Here is a 22,154-nt window from a genome sequence, read left to right on the forward strand (position 1 = left end):
GACTAACACCGTTTCCCATGCATTGTTTTATTGTGATGACTTGGCATAATGGTAACTTAACATTAACGGCCATAGCTGTGCATTTACTAAATGAGCACTGTATGTCTGAATTGTATTTTTTTGTATAATCAATATCCATTCTGTTCTAAGTGTCTTAATTAATTTTAAATACAATTTCAAACCTTTTTTTAATTCCTTGTTTTTATTGTTGTGATTTTTTTTGATAGTTTTACCTTCTTTATGTAAAGCAATTTGAATTACCATTGTGTATGAAATATGCCACAGTATAAATAAACTTGCCTTGCCTTGCACTGTCATAGATAAATGGACATAAGATCATTTTTCAGTGCACCTAAACGCCAAGTAAGTACAACAAGTTCACATATTAAGGCAATTTGGCTTTAAGAATAGGTTCTTATGAAAATCCCAATGTCACAATATCAATCACAGGCAAAGGAGACAGAAATTATTGAAGGACATGTAGACCAGGGTCAATTAGATATACAGTCGTGTAAGTGTGGTGCTTTTATTACCCGAACTTTCAAAACCAATAACGGCACAGGCCAGAACCATAAAGAACGTTGACTTTAACTTAGGTTTGTAACAGAAGTTTGACAACTCATTGTGCATTATTATTTTATTTTTTTTAAATCCACCCTCTTCTTACATCCTCACAAACGCACATACACACGTATGCAGACACATATACAAGAAAACAAGACAAAACGTTTTTTTTCTTTTCTGATACTTCGTTTGATTTTTATGAATGAAGAAATCATTTGCCTAGCTAAAATTCCGGTGCAATAACTTTCAACTTTTATAGGTGAAGAAATATTGTAATGGAAAAAAAAAAAAAAACAAGAACAATAACTGTTGCCTAGGATGTGTTAGAAGTGTTTTCTGAAAAGTTTCTAAAACTACCTTATACTTACATTTAGCCTTGACGCTTAACAGATCTTTCATACATGAAGGTTTAGGGATAGACAACACAACCAATTACCTCAGATAAAGTATGCTGGTAAACGTTTATGAAAAAGAAAAAGACTGTGTAGTCAAAACTGCAATTCATATAAACTTTAATATTCATATTAAGCTACCCGGATTTTCGCGAGTGAAGGCATAGTGACACAGGGAAAACAAGGCAAAACCATAAAGAACGTTGACTTAGATTTTGGAAAAGTTTAACACCTCATTGTGCATTTATTATTATTTTTAATCTACCCTCTTGTTACATCCCCATAAACATAGGTACGCAGACTCACCTACTAGAAAAAAGACAAAATTATAAAGGACGTCAGTTTTTTTCCCTTAGATATGTTGTTTGATTTTATATATGTATATATATATATATATATATATATATATATAACATAATTTGTATAGCTAAAAATCCGGTGCACTAACTTTCATAGGTAAAGAAATATTGTAATGGAAAAAAAAAAACCATCAAAAACAACTGTTGCCCGGGATGTGTTAGAAGAGTTTTCTGAAAAGTTTCTAAAACAACATTATAAAAAAACACATAGCCATGACGCTTAACAGATCTTCATACATGAAGGTTTAGCGACAGACATCGTAAACATTTCCCTCAAATACAGTATGCTGCTAAAAGTTTATGAAAAAAAGACTGTTCAGTCAAAATATGCATTGCATATAAAGTTTAATATTCACATTTAGCTACCAGAACTTTCACAGGTGAAGGCATAGTGATGCAGAGAAACAAGACAAATCCCTAAAGATTGCTGACTTTTACCTTAGATTTTTGAGAAAAGTTTCTAACAGAAGTTTAGCATCTTCTTTTGACCTGAAAGTTGTCTGTCCAAGCTTTTACTACATCAGGCACAAGGACACTCAAACGTTGTAAATGCTCCTAAATCCTTATCTTCACTCTAAAAAACGCTGGGTTGTTTTTTCTACCCAAGCGCTGGGTTGCCTCTGTTGGGTCATTTTTCTGGGTTATTTACAGAGAGTTGGGTAGTTTTTGTGTAACCCAGCTGCTGGGTTGAAGTTTGGTGGCCCCTCCCCCAAAGTTCACCGGTGGATTCAGCGGCTGTCAGTCAGAGCTTCGTGTCTCTCTTGAGCTCCCACATCGCTGATGACGGTTCATTTAGGGGAAAATGGCGTTAAATACAAGGTCTGTATACACAATGTTCACTCACCTAAGTCACATATGACTGAAAAATTATTACTATATGTAAGATGTATTACTGTTAGCGTGTTAAGGTAACACTTAAACTTTCAGGCTGGTCTGAGGTAAGATAATTTAGCTGACAATAGCTGCTATAGTTAGCCAAAGAACCCCACCTGTGTGTGAAAGAAACGGATAAGATGTCTGAGCTTTTTAGCTTTCTCTGTAGAATGTTTGCAGGGTGACGAAACTGTAACTGTAGTATTAGCATGATGCTAGCATTTAGTTAACATTAGAACTTTATTAATCTCACTGTTTGAGACAATAAAATGCTGGGGTGTTACAAAACACTGACCCTCTCACAAATATACACACCTGCTAACCCTCCCGTTTTTCACTAGCTAGCAATTTACTCCGCGGTCAAAAGTCGCCCGCGTTTCTCCCGAGTTAAAACAATATTTTACACCTTTTCCCCTTTGGCAAGTATGCAAATATGACTGCTGCATGTAAGATAACCAGGTAGCCCTCTTTAACCAAAGTTGCTTGTGACTCAGGCTAAATTAACTATCAGTCAGCTGTACAGATAACTACTAGATGGAAGTATTAATATTTGATATTTGGGTGATTGTAATGTGCCAGTATGACACCAGCTATGACAATGCATCTCCTCGGTAATTAGCTTAAAATCAACACAGACCACAAGATCAACTAGTCTGACTAATATATACATACATATATATATATATATATATCAGCTTTATCTCAAAAACCATGCTTATTTTATTTTTGGTAGTAGCTTTTGGTAGTATCTTTGGTAGTAGTCTCCATGTTTTTGTTTCATGTTACCTTTACTCTAGCTTTGTCATTTTTTATTTATTTAGTATAAATCCTATTACACATTAAATTGATAGTCTTATTCAGTTTAATCTTTGTTATTCAACCATTTTAATTTTTTTTTTTATTTCTTTCTAAGGTTGGCACCAATATGGTGGAATACCTCAAGCAGGCTGAAGGGTCAAGGCCGTACCCCTACTGTACATCCTGACGTTGGAAGATAATGACCAGCGCTGCTCTCAGGCATGTGTCATTCTGGTGGGACAGGCTCTGGAGCAATGCACATTACTTGGGGCGGTTGATGTGTGCTTCAAGGCATTTTATATTTTTGACATTAACTATTTAAAGTAGTGTGCACCTGTATAGGACTTTTTGTAATGTTGCTATTAAATAGCAAGGCCTACTTGAAAAGTCATAGACAGTGTTTGTATGTTAAAACGGAACCAGGGCTGGATAGTTTTGTTCTGCAGAAAAGATATCTAATGTCACAAAGAGATCCTGCTCTGTAGAAGCTGCCTCAGCCTATTTGTGTTATTACTCCATTCTGCCCTTGTGAGTAATAGTATAGTAATGATGTCGCTGTTAATTATCTGTTCTTGTGCTTTTGAAAAATAAACGTTTTTTCTATGAACATTTAATAGGATGTTGTTTATTGCATATATGTATGGTTTGCAAAACTTTTAAGTTTTTTTTGTAATAAACCAGAATATCAAAGTAATTTAACTGTTTAATAGATGAGTAGTTTTTTTTTTACAGATTCACTGTAAAACATGAAAATAATAATAACCTATTTGTGAGGTAGAATTAACTCAACATTCCAGTTAAAATGAACCAACATCTGGGTAGAACATTTAACCAATTTATGTGGTAGAATTAACCCAGCATTATAGTTAAATACGACCCAGCATTTGGGTTGAATATTTAACCCATTTTGCTGGGTTAAAAAAATAACCCCATTTAGTTAGTCTAATAGTTACCCAGCAGCTGGGTTAAAAACAACCCAGATTGGGTTGTTTTTAACCCAGCATTTTTTAGGGTGTTCTATTAACTATCACCTCTATGACCCCTGACAGAACTTTCAGGCATTAGTGGCAGAGGAAACATGGGGAAAAAAACAACAATTACCTCAAATAAAGTATATTGCTAAATTTTTACTTTTAAAATGTTTAATGTTCAAAAATTACAGTGCATATAAAGATTTAATATTCACATTTAGTTACCCGAACTTTCAAAAGTAAAGGCCTGGCGGCACAGGGCAAAACCATAAAGAACGTTGACTTTAACTTAGGTTTGTAACAGAAGTTTAAGAACTCATTGTGCATTTTTTTTTTTATTCACCCTCTTGTTGCAGACACACCTACTAGAAAACAAGACAAAATTACGAAGGACATCAGTTTTTTTTCTCAGATACGTTGTTTGATTTTTATAAGTGAAGAAATCATTTGCATAACTAAAATTTCAGTGAAATAACTTATAACTTATGTGAAGAAATAATGTAATCAAAGACAAAACCGTCAAGAACAAAAACTAATGCCTAAGATGGTGTAAGAAGAATTTTCTGAAACGTTTCTAAAACGACATTGTACTTACACTTAGCCGTGACGCTTAAACAGATCTTTCATACATTTAGGTTTAGTGACAGAGGAAACAAGTCATTTAAGAACCTCTACTTTTAAATTTTGTTAGATGTTTTTTTTTTAAGTTTCTGAAATAAAATGATTACTCACAACAATTACTAAAAAAGAAATTTCAGATCTGTAGGTTTAATGACAGAGGAAACAAGTCTAATCATTCAACAGTATCAACTTCTAACTCAGATACAGTACTGTATGTTCTTAGATTTTTTTTTTTACAAAAAAAAAAAAATCCGGTGTAATAACTCAACTTTCATAAGTGAAGCAATATTGTAATCAAAGACAAAACCTTCGAGAACAAAAACTAATGCCTAAGATGTGTTAAGAGTTTTCTGAAAAGTTTCTAAAACGACATTATACTTAGACACATGGCATTGATGCTTAACAGATCTTCTACTTTTACATTTTGTTAGATGTTTTTTTTTTTTTTAAGAGTTTCTAAAATAAAAGTATTGCTCACAACATTTACTAATAGAACCTAAAAGAAATGTGAGGAGAAAGAAAAAAAACTAAACCCTCAAGAACAAGCCAAGAACATTTACTGATCTGTTTACTTCAGATCGGTTTTTGTTAAGATTTTTTGAAGAAAATACTTTGTGTAACTCCCATTACCGGCTATTTTGAGAGCATTGAGAGTTAACTCAACTTATATGTTAGGGTCTAGTGAACATCAAATTAAAACTGTAAGGGGAATCCTAACCCTGTGATTCTCTACCTAGATATTATTACAACCCCATGTGTGACCGGTTTGTCTCTGCGTTGTGTTGTGAATTGAAGGAGACCGGACAACAAATATTCCAAAAGAACATATATTTTTTATTATTCTAAATGAATTAAAAACCAAATGAATAGAAAAAAACTTCATGTTTGCTTATAAATGACCTGCGAGTCAAAATAGATCATTTTAGCCATGGAATTCAAACATACGTACAGTCACTTCCAAAGAAAACATGCGTTAAACAATCTCTATTCTGGCTTCCTTACAGTTAAATTGCATATTTATCACAAAAATACATTCTACTCTCGAAAAAACAACTATAATGAAACATTTCTTTTTTTTTTTTTCGCTAGAGCTCCATCAGAACTCACCTCTCTCCAGCCACGCTTACCGCGCGCGAACTAAAGGTGAGCAGCCGGAACCGGAAAAGCGGTAACTCTTACAAGCCAACAGTCACAAGCATATCCGAATATTTTAACACAAGTGCAAAACAATAAGATTAAAATAAATTAGCAATATAATAATCATTTCCAGAGTGTAAAATATCAAAATATGAAAGAATTAATACAAAAAGACAGATTCTGAGTGAAATTAAATTTAAATATAAAATCTGCTACACATGCATGGACATAAACACATATGCACACACACACACACACACACACTTGGCGTAAACATTTTCTAAACAATGCTATTAAACATTGGCCCCATCTCCCCACGAAAAAAAATATCTGGCTAAACTTTTATTACATCCTAATCTGATAATGGATGTTAACTAACACCTCTATGCCATTACAACCCCTGCTATGACAAACAGAACGCAGATTTGTTCTTTTCAAGAAAACTATAGTACCAGGTTTTTAACACATGGTCCTCGTATATATATAAGCATATGTAAAACCGGCTAGACTTTTACCCGATCTGTTGGATCAGTTCATCATACCATTCCTGACAAAATGATCATGGCACAAAGTGCACTGATAATTCGCGGATTAACTTTTGTTCCTTCTATTATTACTAATCACTACACACACGGTCACCTCAGCTCTAGTGTTAGAGAACTTTTTAAAAGACACAGTCCTACCTAAAAATGTGTTCAAAACAACAGAGAAAAATAAACACCTTTCGCGACTAAGCAGAAGAGGCGGAGGCGTGACTAAGTCGTCACACGCAGATCCGGCCAATCACAGCGCCCGAGAGAAAACCCGTTTGATTCCCCTTTCACCAAACTCTGGCCGTATCAGACGCGAACTCGCTGTTCATGCGCTACACGCTCTTAACATCGGACAAGCTCACGCTGCAAAAACGTTTACGCGCAGACCTCGCGCTTGTCTTCTTTACTCTTTTCTTAGACTCGCGGGCATGTTCGCAACAACGTTTTAGGCGTATCATCGAGACCAACTTTTTCCTTCTTCTTCAACGACTCGGGGCTCTCGCCCTCTGGTAACGTTTATTCTTCTTCTCTTTAAGTAACTTAAAAACTAACAACTTCAACAGTCCTCAGTCATTTAAAACTCATCAAAGTTTTTACCAAAGTTAATAAAATGTTTCATTGTTCACCCTTTGGTAATAAATAAATTCACCCTGTCTTAATAGTTAAACACAAGCACCTTGAAATCGAGTCCCCTCACCAAGCATATTTTTTTTAATAAAAAACACCCTAAACAAATTCTTATAACAAATAAATAAATACGTATATAAATAAATACGTATATAAATGAAATAAATCTATGAAATAAATAAATTAAATAAGTGAATGAAACGATGTCTAGCACATAAGCATCGTTACCCCCCCCCCTTTTTATCGAAAACTCCAGGTCATAAAAAATCCTAAAGGTCATCCAAAGGTCATTAAAAGGGGCAATAAAACTGTCAAGATTGAGTTTGAGAAAGGTTGTTAGGTACTATTTTTTCTATAAATATAACAGTCAAAAGCCAAGCAGCATGTCATAGAACAGTCCAAGAGACTAAGCTCTGAATGACACAAGTCATTTCCAATGAGAGAGATAAATTTACAGTTTGCACTCACAGCCCATTTTTTTTTAAACAACATTGACAAACTTAACAACACACTAATCTAATTAGATTGATAATGTCTATTGAATGCAAAATATTAATTTCAGGTGGACACATACACCTTAGTGATACTGTCAGAATCACAATGCCAATACAATCCTTTAATGTTATGAAAAATACCACAAAAACCAGACAAACATTAACTTTGAATTGTATTACAAAAGTAACTTAAATACAGGCAAACTAAAATAAAAGAAACACACTGCTTTTACTTCTTTGCTACTACAATTTGCCTACAGTGGAAGCACACAGCCATCTATGTGAATGAACAAAAGATTTTTTAAAACTGTGGCTGTGACTGAAATTAGATAACATTGTGTAGCTACATAATTAACATTATGTAGCTTACAGTCAAATGGTCAAATTAGCAAAACTTGAATAATGTTTTTCCGATCAGCTCTCTTGCTGAGCAGATATCTCAATAAAACAAGTGCAAATTCTTTACTTTAGTAGAACTATTAGATGTAAATTAAAGTGTTACTCACCATGAAATTTTGTTTATATTGAGTTTGGTTAGCCCATAAGTCTGCTAACACACAATCTTACCACTGGAACACGTCCAGGCATGTCCTGTGGGTAGGATATAACTTAAAAAAATTAACTTATCATGCCAACTTTTTAAAGTTAAGACAACTTAAATTTTGTTTTCAACCCATTAACAATTAAATTTGAGTTTAAATTACATGCGAAATTAAGTTAATATAATTACCAGCATTAATATTTGATAGCAACTTATAAAAATAAAGTTTGCAACTTAGAAAGTTCATCTAAATCAATTAATTAGAATGTTTAACTTGCATCCATGTATTAAATCAAGTAGTGGTAAAAGGTTCTCTGAGTTAGTTTTTAGAGTGTAGGCATTTAAGGTCACAGTTCTAAAAACGCAGGACACTAAAGAGACTTGTCTACCGACTGAAAAACACCCAAAGAAAGATGCCCAGGGTCCCTGCTCATCTGCGTGAACGTGCATTAGGCATGCTGCAGGGAGGCATTAGGACTGCTGATGTGGTTAGGGCAATAAATTGCCATGTCCGCACTGTGAGGCGCCTAAGACAGCGCTACAGGGAGACAGGAAGGACAGCTGATCATCCTCGCAGTGGAAGACCATGTGTAACAACACCTGCACAGGATCGGTACATCTGAATATCACACCTGCGTGACAGGTACAGGATGGCCAGGAACACACAATCCCTCCATCAGTGCTCACACCAGGAACACACAATCCCTCCATCAGTGCTCAGACTGTCCGCAATAGGCAGTCCATGAGGAGGAGATGCACTGCAGTACTTCAAGCAGCTGGTGGCCACACCAGATACTGACTGGTTCTTTTGATTTTGAGCCTCCCTTCATTCAGGGACACATTGTGAAACATTTTTAGTTCATGTCTTATGGTGTTGACTCTTTTAGTGTTCATACAAATATTTACACATTAAGTTAACTGAAAGTAAAAACAGTTAAAAGTCAGAGGACGTTTCTTTTTTTGCTGAGTATATATATACTACTCACTGCTCAAACAACTACACAAAGACTTATGACTTCATACTAAATATTACTTAGTAACTGAAACTGAAATGTACTTGCGTTGCATAAAATAATTTGTGACAAAAAATTTTTTTATTTTATTTTAATCAGACTGACATTAAAACGTACTATCCACCCTGCGTTTTTCTTAATGACAAAGTTGTAATGGTTATGTTTATTTATAAGAAATATAAATTTAACAAAGTGTAAACAGCATGTATGTTGTTGCTGCTGCTGAGGAAATGAAGCCCATCTTGTTACTAAATGTGACTGTACATTACCGAGCTCAGGGGCGGGAAACCCATCACTTTCGTGTGTAAATAAAAGAGCGCTGGCTTTGCTGTGAATATAGTGTTTACGGCAGAGGGAAAATTTTGACACATTACACCCTTTATTGTGCAACTGGCAAACCAGGCTGTTAGTTAAGGCCTTGTTCACACGGGCGTAAAATTTTTGGATAAACGAATGTGCTCTGAATGTCCTAGACGTTTATGTTGCGTTTTGTAATGGTGACTGACTGCACAACGTCGGATTAAAGGACGTTTTTTTTGTGGTTTCATGAAGGAATGCAAACATTTCCGCGTAAGTTTTTTAACAATTCATTTTTTTCATTTTGCCCTTTTCCGCATTTTCCTATGTATAGCATGTAGGATCATGGGATATATCCGGTCCTCCGAAGTGTAAAATAAACATAAAGAAAGCACACTAGAAGCGGTTTCTTTGCGTTCGTTGGGTTTTGAACGGCAAGAAAAAGCTGCATGCAACATTTTTTTGATGCTGTATAAACGCGCAGCCGGACAAACGCATGTCACTGAAGCCCGTGTGAACACTCTCATTGACTCCTACGTGTAGAAAACACTCGCCGCTTGATCCACGCTCACTGGACGCTACGAACAAGAAAAATGCTCGATTTTAACGCCCGTGTGAACAAGGCCTAAAAGTGCTGCTTTCCGATTGGTAAGTAGTTTCTGAGAAGTAGACTGCACAGGGAGCAGGAAGCACACTTTAAAGTACACTGCAGCACGAACAACAGCAATCAGCACTCCACTGCTCATCCTGTGATATCCTGGATGTGAAGACCTGCATTTTAGCGACTTGAATTTTATTACCTGTATTTTGTCGACCTGAATTTGTAACATTGAAAAATAACAAAGAATGTATTTTTAACACTTAAAAATATTTTTGAACTGCACTTTAGTAACTTGAATATTTTTGCATTGAATTATTTATGCTTGAATTACATTTTCACTTGAAATATACAACTAAAATGAATTGCAGTGGCAAAAATTTCAAACATTGTAAATGCTCTAAGGATTTTTTTCAATTCAGATCAAATTGCAATGCAAAAGAATTCAAACATTTTTATTGCAACACATTTTTATTGCAACACATTTTTTTCAGTTCATGTAATTCAACCTGCTATTTTGCTTTGAGCAATTTTGGCACTATTCTACTTTCATAGATAAGAAGCGAAGAAGAGCCAGGCTGAGATTTGCAAAAGACCACAGGAATTGGACCATAGCAAATTGGAGTAAAAAAAACTTCTCTGATTAGTCCAATTTTCAGCTTTGGCCAACACCTGATTGTTAACACTGTCAATAAATAACATTGACATTTCAATAAATATAAGTGCAATATTGTGTACAATTCCAAGGTAGAATATATTGTATAATACCAAAGATTTTAGATATTTATGTAACTTATTACGCTTCTCACACCCTACTCCATTTGATGTCAACCTTTTTTTTTGTGTTGTGCTGTTTTGTCTTGTGATTTGTTTTTTGTTCTGGAAGCTCTGTCACTAAAACAAATTCTTTGTATGTGCAAGCATACTTGCCAATAAAACTCTTTCTGATTCCTTATTGTTAGCCAGATACGTGGAGAGGCCTACAAGCCAGTGTCTCACACCAACTGTAAAATGATTAGTGATGATCAGGGGGTGCTTCAATTGAGGCTGAAATCGAGCAGATTTTTTCTTTTTGAAAGACACATGAATAAAGTCACATACAAGGTTATCCTGGAAACGTATTTGGTTCCTTCCACTCTATGTTTCATAAATTTGAGGATGGGATTTCCAACAAGAAAATGCTACATTCTACACGGGTCAATCAAGGTGTGGATGGAGGAGCACCAGACCAAGACCGTGTCATGGTCAGCCCAATCTCCAGAACCCCCTTTCAAAACTTCTGGAATGTGATCAAGAGGAAGATGGATGTTTAAACAAAGACCGCCAGATCAGCTGCTTAAAATGTTGTTCCATGTTTTCCAAAATCAATGTGAAAGACTGTTATGAAAGCCATAGACATATGGGGGTCGCCACAGCGAATCATTTGCCTCCATCTAACCCTATCCTCTGCATCCTCTTCTCTCACACCAACTAACTTCATGTACTCTCTCACTGCATCCATAAATCTCCTCTTTGGTCTTCCTCTAGACCTCCTGCCTGGCAGTTCCAACCTCAGCATCCTTCTACCGATATATTCACAATCTCTCCTCTGAACATGTCCAAACCACCTCAATCTGGCCTCTCTGACTTTATCTCCAAAACATCTAACCACGGGGGGGCGCAATCCAGTGTCTTCTTGTGCCAGTCCCAAGTCTGGATAAATGCAGAGTGTTGTGTCAGGAAGGGCATCCGACGTAAAACATTTGCCAAATCAATGATGCGAATCACGAAAGCCATAGACATATGAAAGCTGTTATTGTAAATCAGGGTTATTTGACCAACCACTGATTATTGAGCATTCCCTAGTTAAAACATTAGTATAATTTATTTTAAAAAATAATTATATACTTATATATATAATTATATATTTAATTATATAATTAAAGATTATTTTATTTGGAATTTGGCTAAATGTTGTCAGTAGTTTGTAGTATACAATAAAATTGTTAATTTTACTAAAACACACCTATAAAATGTAAAACCTGATATACTGAATATTTTGCATTATCACATTTTTTTCAAAGCTGTATATACTTAAAAAAAAAATTTTCTTCTGGTTTCTCTTCCTCGTTTTCTTTGAAATTGTTTTCTGACTCCCAGTGCTATCCTGGTTTTCCCAGGACTATCCCTTTTTAAACCATTGGCCCCAGAAAATTTTCCAGAATACATAATTTCCATTTTTACATATGGCTAATTTTAAATGCAAACTATATTTTATATAACTATCACACAAGCTATTCAGACAATATACGGTTTTAAACAATATGCAATTATTCATAGAATACCTTGTGTGTTGTAAAATCTGTATAAACCACACACAAAAGACTCGCCATACACGCCTACCAGTATTTTTTAACGCTGCGTCTGAACACAAAGACAAAACGAGTCAATTAAAATTCATTGCTGGATGTTTTTGTCCGCACGATGGTACACGCAGCCTCAAACTGCTGTCACGATGAACTTAATTCATATGTTTAATGGACTCGCGGGTGCGCGCAATTGCGGGAGCGCGCACAAGAAAACAGTGGGACGGCTACGAGGGAGTGTCTTCACACTATAGTTTTTTTGTTCTGTTAAAACACAAACTGTAAATAGGATAAGTTGCAGGCCTCACGCTAGTGTATTGACTTATTGGTATATTTTTCAAAGGGGGAAAAACAAGGACGAACACATCACTGGATATCTTCGAATGACAAAGAAAATTCCGTACAGAAGTTCCAGGTATGATACCCTAAAGGTGTGTGTATACTGGATGCATTATTTAATTTCGCCAAAACAGTTTATAATTTTGTGTCGAAGCTTAATTTAGATAACCAAGCCGGTCATATAGATATGGTAACGAAACTGTATACCACTGAAGATTTTAGTTCGCGTTAGGTAACTCCCGTTTCCCACGCAAAGGAATGAGATAGAACCTGTTCCTGCTTGTCCGAGTTCAGGACCTGTTACAGCTATCTCAGGTAGCCCAATAGCTAATCATTTTACCTGGCAATGATTCCTGTCTATTAGATATTTGTAGCCAAAAGCTGTCAAATAAGGTATATTTGTGTTGTTTCGTCGGTGAAGGATATGCAAATAAACCGTTAGCGAAAAAAACCCCCAAGAGGATTAACTCAGCCATGTAACTTCAATTGCTAGCAAGGTGGCTAAACTAACTTCACCGAGACGAAATCTGTTCCTGTGTTAGGTTCAAAAAAGACGTAAGGTGTGTTGAGTAACGCAGGTAGTCAAACTTTTAGCAACAGAGAAGTTCATTTAAGCAACGTTAAGTTTACTGTAGCGACAAGTGGCAGGTGTAGTTATGTTGACTAAAGGCATTTAAAGTTTTTTTTCCAGTTCGTTCGGTTTGGAATCTAGTATTTTTGTTTCCGGTGTTTGAGAACAGCAGCTGTAGTTGTCAACAGTACAAAGTGATCTGTCTGTGAATTTAAACTGATATTTAGCGCTTCTTTACAGCTGGGTCACACATAAGTCATTGCAGAAAAATAGTTTCCAGCTATCTAAATGTTTAAAGCAACTTTGTGTTAATATTAATAATAATAATAATAATAATAATAATAAATCACGACTTTTATAACAGGCGAAAGACAATATCTAGGAACGCATTGTGGTTGCAAGGAATATCTACATTTACCTATGAATAAAATACCTATCTATTTATTTAAGTACATCATAAATTAAACTGCCACTTTAACCCGGACACCTGCTGTAGAACTGCCGTTTCACGACCTTGCCCAACCAGCCAGTCATGTGTCAGCAGAAAATGTGCTATCTTGCTGTCCTCTGAAGTTTGTAAGTTTGGAGAGGGTTATTATAAAGTGGTATGAGTTCCAGTGAATAAAAAAGTGCATGAGAGTGTCTTTTTTATATTAATCCATTTTATTATAAATTAATACATATTGTTTCAGTAATTCATTACTATTTATCACTCTGTATTACCAACAAGAAGAAGTAGATTTACCATACTGTAAGGAAATGAAAAAGAACTGAAAAGTAACCATGGATAATTAAAACTTATTGTATACTGTGGATGTCATGTTTATGTTGAGACTCAACATTACTTATAACTGGCATGAACCTCAACCTAAAAAGTTAGCACTCATGGAAAATTGTGTTCCTGAATGGTAATTTTATGTAATATGACTTGGAGACAGCATTAGACAGTGGCATCGTTGTTGATCCTTATCACCCAAATGAGGATGGATTCCCTGTTGAGTCTAGTTCCTTGCCACAGTTGCTCTCAGCTTGCTTATCAAGCATGACCCATTTGATTCATACACATTCTCTCACATTTCATACACATTTCAATTATTTTCTTTTGATTGTGTAAAGCTGCTTTGTTATAACACTATACAAATGAAATTAAATTGATGCTTTTAGGGGTGGGGGTGATTTATAGAAGCTGTATGTGCAAGATTTTATGAATTATACAACTGCTACATGATTAACTGCCAATTGAATGAGTATTGCTTTAAAATTTTCTATTAGAGTTTCTATTAAGTGGCTAGTGAGTGTTTAATGCTCACTATATGAACTTCATGATCACAGTGCAGTCCTAGATGTTTTGCAGTCCTTTTGTTTGTGTCAGATTTAAGGGTTTTTCTGTAACCAAAGCACCTGCTGTACAGGTGCTGACTGATTATTATTAGTTGGGCGTCCCTCAGAGCACCTATGAGACTTGTATTAAAACATTTGGTTTTAAGTACAATGGAATGATATCAACCTTGGAGCAAAATGCACTGTTTGCGAGTTATAACGATCCATTTGGTACCTGTTCTGAACCACTTGTGCTCCCCTGAGTCTAGCTTGCTTCTCTTTGGTCTGATTGGAAAATGACATAACATGTTGAAGGGCTGAAGGGTTGAAGGGCTTTAAAACTTTAGTAAAATCATGTCAATGGCGAATAAATTCACAAATCAATTAACCTGTAAACAAAATTTAATTTTGCAGATATGCAACAGAGTGAAAGGAGCACAAACACAGGACAGTGTACACTGCCTTAACAGCACAACATATATAATTGTTAACTATTAACTGTGATAGCAGGTTTTACTGTACTTGCACTGCCCAAGTCACTAAAGTAACGTGTTCAATAGCAACAAATTACCTTAAGATATGATTGCAGCCCAAAATGTGGTAGACAGTTCATGTGTGACTTATTCCTCATGCTCCCAGACCATCTATTTTACTATTTGAGTCCTGTAATAAGCCTGTGCCATCAGGGAAAAAAAAAGTCTATTGATTTAATATCCTGGAGCCTGGACCTGACCAACTGAAAAAACCTGAGATCATAAAACTGCCTCCAGACAGTGTACCACTTGTACAGTGGCCACTATGCATGATGGGTGCATTGCTTCATGCGCTTTCCTTCCCACCCTGATGCACCCATAACTCTAAAACAGGGTAAATCTTAACTCATCAGAACACATGATCTTTTTTCATAGCTTTTTCCATTTTTTCAAGTCCACTTTTTATTCTCCCAAACAAACTAAAGCTTAGCGTAGCTGATTGCTCCTAATCCTGTGAGTTATTACATTTTGTTTATATGGAAATGCTCTTACTTTTACTATAAACACAGCATTATTTTTTGCTGTTAACGTTTTTTACCATGCAACTTGATCTCCCTCCCAGCTCTCTCTTGGGCGCGCGAGTCTTTTTTTCTGCCAGCTGGGGGTTTTTCGTTTAGGAGTCACGGGAAAGCTTGTGGCTGTCCTCGTTGCGGCGCACGAAGATGCCTGCATGGGGCGCGTAACATGCCGCTCTTTCGCGTTTTAGCACGTGTCCATCGCACAACTCCGCTTCATAGAGATTGGCAGCCCAACAGACCCCAAGCTACACTCCCTGCTGTGTTTTATAGCACGGGGAGAAGCCCAGGATCCATTAGTATGGATTGCTCACCAGCTGGTGCCTATTACTGTGGCCTACCTAATGAGCGTCATTTAGGCGCCATGCCAACAAATGGCCATTTTTTTTGTTTTGTTTGATACCCACCAATATACTGTTACAGTCATACATTTTGCAGTGTTTAGGCTGTGTTTAATAGGGAAAGTAAAGCATATCCACATGCATAATGTGAAGAGGAATCAAGGGATTGAGACTAAAGAAGTGTGTCGCTTTAAGAAAACCACTTATCACTGAGGCTAACCAGGAAAAAAGTTTTCTGGGGCAGCATAAATATTAAACTTTTGCGCATTGAAAATTGTGGTCTGAGTAGTCCAGATTTACACAGTTTCAGTGTGGTGGGCATGTCAGGGTAAGAAAAGAGGCTGCTGAAGTTATGCACCCATCATGCCTAAGGCCTACCGTACAAAGCTGTGGGTGCAGTGTTAGGATCTATTATTGCCTCTGTTATTGTCTCTATTATTGCCTCAGGTCTAGAATCAGCAGTTCTATGTTCCTAAAAACGAGGTCAGTTGATGACTTGAATATATACTGAATGATGGATGCTTTTTCCATTTTTCCAAGTCCACTCTTTATGCTCCCAAACAAACTTAAGCCTTTTTTCTGATTAGTCTCATTTACAAGTGATTTTTTTATGGCTACAGGCTTTGGCTCACCACAATACATTTGGATTGATTTTACATCATTGCTTGATATTCAACATTTGGAAAATGGAAAATGACCAGATATTCTTCGTTCACATTTATATACACCCCCCGGCCATTCATTAGGTAAACTTTGCTTTTTAATGCAAATACTGTATCGCTGATCCCCTTTCTTCCCCATTCTAATGCTTGGTTTGCCAAGTGATTGGCTAATTAGATCAGGGACTATTTTGATTCATACACATTCAAATTCCATACAAACTTAAATAGTTCTTTGATTGTGTAAAGCTGCTTTGGGACAATGCCAATTGTTAAAAGCGCTATACAAATAAATTTGAATTGAAAATTTAATTGAATGTGGACTTTGTCATGACAGTCTGCTGAAGTTCAACTCCAGGATTGGAATGGGGAAGAAGAGTGACTAACGTGGTATGATTGTTGGTATCAGGGCTGGTCTGAGTATTTTTGAAACTGCTGATATACTGGGAGTTTCATGCACAACCTTTACTAGGGTTTACAGAGAATGGTTAGAAAAAGAGCAAATCCAATGCATTTCTGGAGCAAATTGGCAATAGCAGCTAAAATTAAGGCAGCTTTGAGGGCAAAAGGGTACTAGCACTATTCAATTCAATTTAATTTTATTTATATAGCGCTTTTAACAATGGTCATTGTCTCAAAGCAGCTTCACAAAAATGAAAGAATTTTTTTTTTAAATACTATGGGCAAAAAGGTCCTAGTTAGTACTTGCAAGTTACCTAACATAGTGGCTAGTGAGTGTAAATAACTTGACATCATGCTTTAAAACAGGGCACTAAAAATACAAAAATCTGTGTTTTAGAAGAAAACATTTACAATGGCATCAAACTTATTAACATATGGGTAAAGAAATATAGGACTAAATACAAATGGAAATAAATAAATGTGGAAATGAATAAATGTATAAATAAATATATATGAAAAAAGGGAAGTGGTAGCCTAGGCGGACCAAGCCCTGCCATTGGAGAGTTGCTATACCCCATACTACCCAGCCACTTCATGCAGTCCCAGTTCCAAGCCTGGATAAAATGGGAGGGTTGTGTCAGGAAGGGCATCTCTGTGTAAAACCTGTGCCAAGTTGTGGCGACCCCTCGATGGGAGCAGCCCAAAGACCAACAATAAATATGTATGGAAATAAATAAATAAGAAAATGAATAAATATATATTTAATTAGCACATCACTTTTTCTACATTTTGTTATGTCACAACCTTATTCTAAAATGGATAAAAAAATTTAACACAACACCCCATAATGACAACATGTTTACTTAAGATTTTTGCTAATTTATTAAGAATTAAAAAATTTAGAAAGCACATGTACATAAGTATTCACATCCTTTGCAAAATTGAGCTCAGACACATCCTGTTTCCCCTGATCATCCTTGAGATGTTTCTGCAGCTTAATTAGTGTCCGACTGTGGTAAATTCAGTTGATTGGACATGATTTGGAAAGGCACACACCTGTCTACAGTATATAAGGTCCCACAGTTGACAGTTCATGTCACAGCACAAACCAAGGATGAAGTCAAAGGAATTGTCTATAGACCTCCGAGACAGGATTGTCTCGAGGCACAAATCTGGGAAAGGTTACAGAAAAATTTCTGCTGCTTTGAAGGTCTTGATGACCACAGTGGCCTTCATCACCGTAAGTGGAAGAAGTTTGAAACCACCAGTACTCTTCCTAGAGCTGGCCGGCCATCTAAACTGAGCGATCGGGGGAGAAGGGCCTCAGTCAGGGAGGTGACCAAGAACCTGATGGTCACTCTGTCAGAGCTCCAGAGGTCCTTTGTGGAGAGAGGAGAACCTTCCAGAATGACAACCATCTCTGCAGCAATCCACCAATCAGGCCTATATGGTAGAGTGGCCAAATGGAAGCCACTCCTTAGTAAAAGGCACATAGCAGCCTACCTGTAGTTTGCTAAAAGGCACCTGAAGGACTCTCAGACCATGTGAAACAAAATTCTCAGGTCTGATGAGACTCTCTAACCACCCTACCATATAGGCCTGATGCAGAGATGGTTGTCCTTCTGAAAGGTTCTCCTCTCTCCACAGAGGACCTCTAGAGCGTAAACCAAGACTTGCTTGTTTTCCAAATCAAAACCAAATCGTGCCGAGTACCATGTATCACGCATGTGCAACTGAGCCAACGGTTTTTCTTGCTCTTGCGCTGCGGAATTGTGGTTAAATAGTCTCCGCTGCTGGGTCTTAGTGCTCGTATCCGCTGCTGGGTCTTAGTGCTCGTATCCACTGCTGGGTCTTAGTGCTTACTGGTATAATCAACATCCGTGCACACGTGTACTGTTTACTATAACACTGTGACCACGTGTGTGTGTAAAACACATTTTATTTTGTGTTTGTAAGCATGTGTGTACAGCCCGCGTAGACTGTTTCTTATAACACACGTGCAAAAGAAAGTGTAAAGCAAAAGAAAGTCTCATTAGAAGGTAAAAGATCCATTTTCTCTCTCCCTCTATGTTTCAGCCTGTAATGTGTGTGCAACGTGTAATTTGACACCGTGCCGGGTCACACTCTCTCTCTCTCTCACGCGTGCGTTTAGTGTGTGTGTGGTGTGGTGTGTGTGAGTGAAGCAGAGAGGGGGTGTTTCTGCCCTACACAGAAACACTGCTCTGTCACGATTCTAAAGTGCCGGTTCATTTGTTCATTTTTCCGACAAAACAGTCTTTCCGTTTTATTGTGTGTTTATGTAAAACTCAAATAAGAAAGGAGGAAAAGTCTAATTAGAAGGTTAAAAATCCATTTTCTTCCTTAGCCTCTCTTATGTCTGTGCGCTCGCGTAATTTGACACCGTGCCGGTTCTCACACTCACTCTTGGGACGGAAGGGGGTTCACACACACACACACACACACACATCATCATTACCCTGTAATACACTCACATAAATGACCAACCAAGGAAAATAGAGCACTCATCATTTTCGTTGTAACTTGACTTAACCATGAGCCTCCAGTAACCATCGGTTTCTCTCAATTGCATGAGAAGTCGTTTTATGACGTTTGTGCCCAAAATCATCTCTTCGGTCTTCCCAGGCACAACCAAAGCAGGAATTGTCATGGAGCAGCCATACACTGTAGCTTTAAGATCATAGATTGCGGTATGAGTAACTTGGTGACCACCACAACCTGTGACAATATCTTGTGCTGACTGACTTGTCATATCTGGGTTACTCGTCAGCAAACTTTCTTCAGCAGACTTGCTGATAGTACATGCCATTGATCCACTGTCGATTAAAGCTTTAAAGATAATATTCTTCTCAACTGAGACAGACGTGTAAAACAAGCTATCGGCTTTTGTAACTCTTTGTACACCCTGAAAGATGATTGTTTTGTCTGAGGATACATTACTAAACATTTGACCTGTTTCATTCAGACCTGCAATTTTAGGCAAGTTGCTCCTCCTCCTGTTCTCTTTAGTTGCCTGAGCATTACTGCTTCATCAAAACCCTCTCCAGCATGTCGATGACCTTTTCCAGAGCCATATTTTCTGACTGTCTTGCCTGAATTGAATCCTGTTTAACTTTCACTGAGCATGTGCTAGGACTTAAATGCATTTCATTAACAGGAAACATTTGTTCACAGTCACCTGATCTATGTCCTTATGGCTTTGAGATTTTTCTCTGAATAATACTCAATTAGGATCTCTTGCACTTCATAGGCTGTCCATTTGTCAATGGTCTTTGAACGAAATGTCAACGCAAGATCTGAATTTGGACAATTCCTGATGAACATGCATGTGACTTCAATCAGTTGATTGTCCAGCACCTTTCCTTGTTGCTTTAGACATTCAGCTGTGACATCTGCAGTATGGTTCAAGCGCAACCAGTACTCGAAGGGGTCCTTCTAAGGTTCTGGAAGAGTAATGTAGAAATCTTGCAGTGAGATGAGAGAATACTGTTGGCAACTAAAAAAACGAAACACTTGCGTAATAGTGTGTAGATTGTATCAGGATTTATTCTGATATTTAAACTGCTTGACAGCATCCCCATTTTAACAACATCTTTGGCTTTGCCTCTCAGGTGAATTAAGATCTCATCACCTTGCTCTTCAATAGGCAGAAACCCTTTTCTTATAAAGTTTTTTATGAGTTCCACCCACTTATCAAGCGTAACAGTGCCTGAAAATCAGAGGATCTTTGACTTCCCTCTGACGCACAACTTGGATCTGTGAGGTACTTGACATGGAATTCTGGTCAGGTGTAAATCTACCTTTGTGATTATTCGGAGTATGCTTTGATACAGATTCTGTTTGACTGTGCAAATTCAATAGTGCAAGGACACTATCTGCCAGCTGAAGACATACTTGCTGCACTATGTTAGCCATCTGACTCATTATGTCACTGTTATAAACTAGCGTAGATGTGTTAATTGGCTGAGCAGTTTCAGAATTGGCATAATACACATGTGCATTTAGAGCTGGAACTGCATTTGCTTCTATGCCCATACCATTGTTTACACTACACATAGTAGGGCTAGGGCTAATGCCTGAGAAAGGAACCAGTGTCACTAACAGACCTCTCCCTCAACCAACATTGACAGGAGTGCCCGCATAACGAGATTCGGTCACCCTTGCGTTTTCCATAATCAAGTAATAAAGGAGTACAACTGAGAAAAGGAAAAAGAAAAAAAAAGTGTACGCAATGTTCTATAAATACTGTGAAACCTAAATTCAGTAATACTGACAAACCCCCTCGTAACGTCTATTCAAGAGTCTTTTGTAGAAGTGTTAAGCTTAGCTGAAAGTTCTGTGCACTGAAGAATAAAGACAGGCCTGCCGGTTCGATGTTAAGATGGTCTTCGACCACCTTGATTGAAGTCCGGAGTCACGGCACCAATGTGACCTTCTTGATTTTTTTTCTCCGACCTGGTTTGTCCCACCCTTCATCAGCACACACTCAGGACTTAGATGATGATACAATTTATTTGGTTCCTGCACGCAGAGCAGTAGGAGACAAAACGGCAAGCTCGAAAATGTTACAACTCCACCCACAGCAGTTCTCCATAGCTCTGCTGCACTTAACATAACCATATACAGTATGATGATATAAAAAAAAATGAACAAAAATAAAACAATCTGAAATGTGAATTTCTTCATGACAACCAAACAGTCTTGCTTAACTAATTCAATGTAGTTTCTTTTTTCCATATTGCTTTGTGTTCGTATAAGACATTTTAAATCATGCAGTAATTAAATAATAGAAAGTCTGAATATGAGGTAAAGCATGTTACATAAATTACACGGCTTACATCATCTATTTTATAGAACTCTGTGTGCATGAGAAATAACATGACATTTCTTGAGTGCTTTCACAAAAAAAAACTATTAGCACCAAATATTTACTTAACCACAGAAAATGCACAGAATACTGCAGAGTAACGTTTATGCACATTATATGATAAAGAAATAATTACCTGCACACAGAGCAGTAGGAGACAAAACGGCAAGCTAGAAAATGTTACAACTCAACCTATTCAGAACACGTTTCTCTTCATTAGCACATTAGCACATGGCAAAACCAGGTACATCAAAACAAAAATAAAAGTATCAAAATACCACATATATCGAAAGAAAACACACTTGACAGACGAATCAATGCCTATGCTGTTAAATACCTTTCAAACAGTGCCTGACATTTTTTGTAAAATTATATTTTTAACTTTTATTGTGGAGTTACAAAAGATTGCAACTTACCCACAGTAGT

General features: G+C 36.9%; 1 protein-coding gene across 2 annotated transcripts in view; it reads left to right on the forward strand.

The window, feature by feature from the left end:
- Positions 1–12,379: 12,379 nt before the first annotated feature.
- The window catches only part of LOC128512881 (rho GTPase-activating protein 12-like), a 136,565-nt gene continuing 126,790 nt past the window's right edge, over positions 12,380–22,154 (forward strand). The window contains exon 1 of one of the 2 annotated variants that reach the window (XM_053486368.1): positions 12,380–12,594. The gene's annotated coding sequence lies outside the window, so the exon portion shown is untranslated. The remainder of the gene's footprint in view (positions 12,595–22,154) is intronic. The other variant, XM_053486367.1, reaches the window with a different exon arrangement.

This window comes from Clarias gariepinus, chromosome 25 (genome assembly GCF_024256425.1).
Source record: "Clarias gariepinus isolate MV-2021 ecotype Netherlands chromosome 25, CGAR_prim_01v2, whole genome shotgun sequence".
NCBI lineage: Eukaryota > Metazoa > Chordata > Actinopteri > Siluriformes > Clariidae > Clarias > Clarias gariepinus.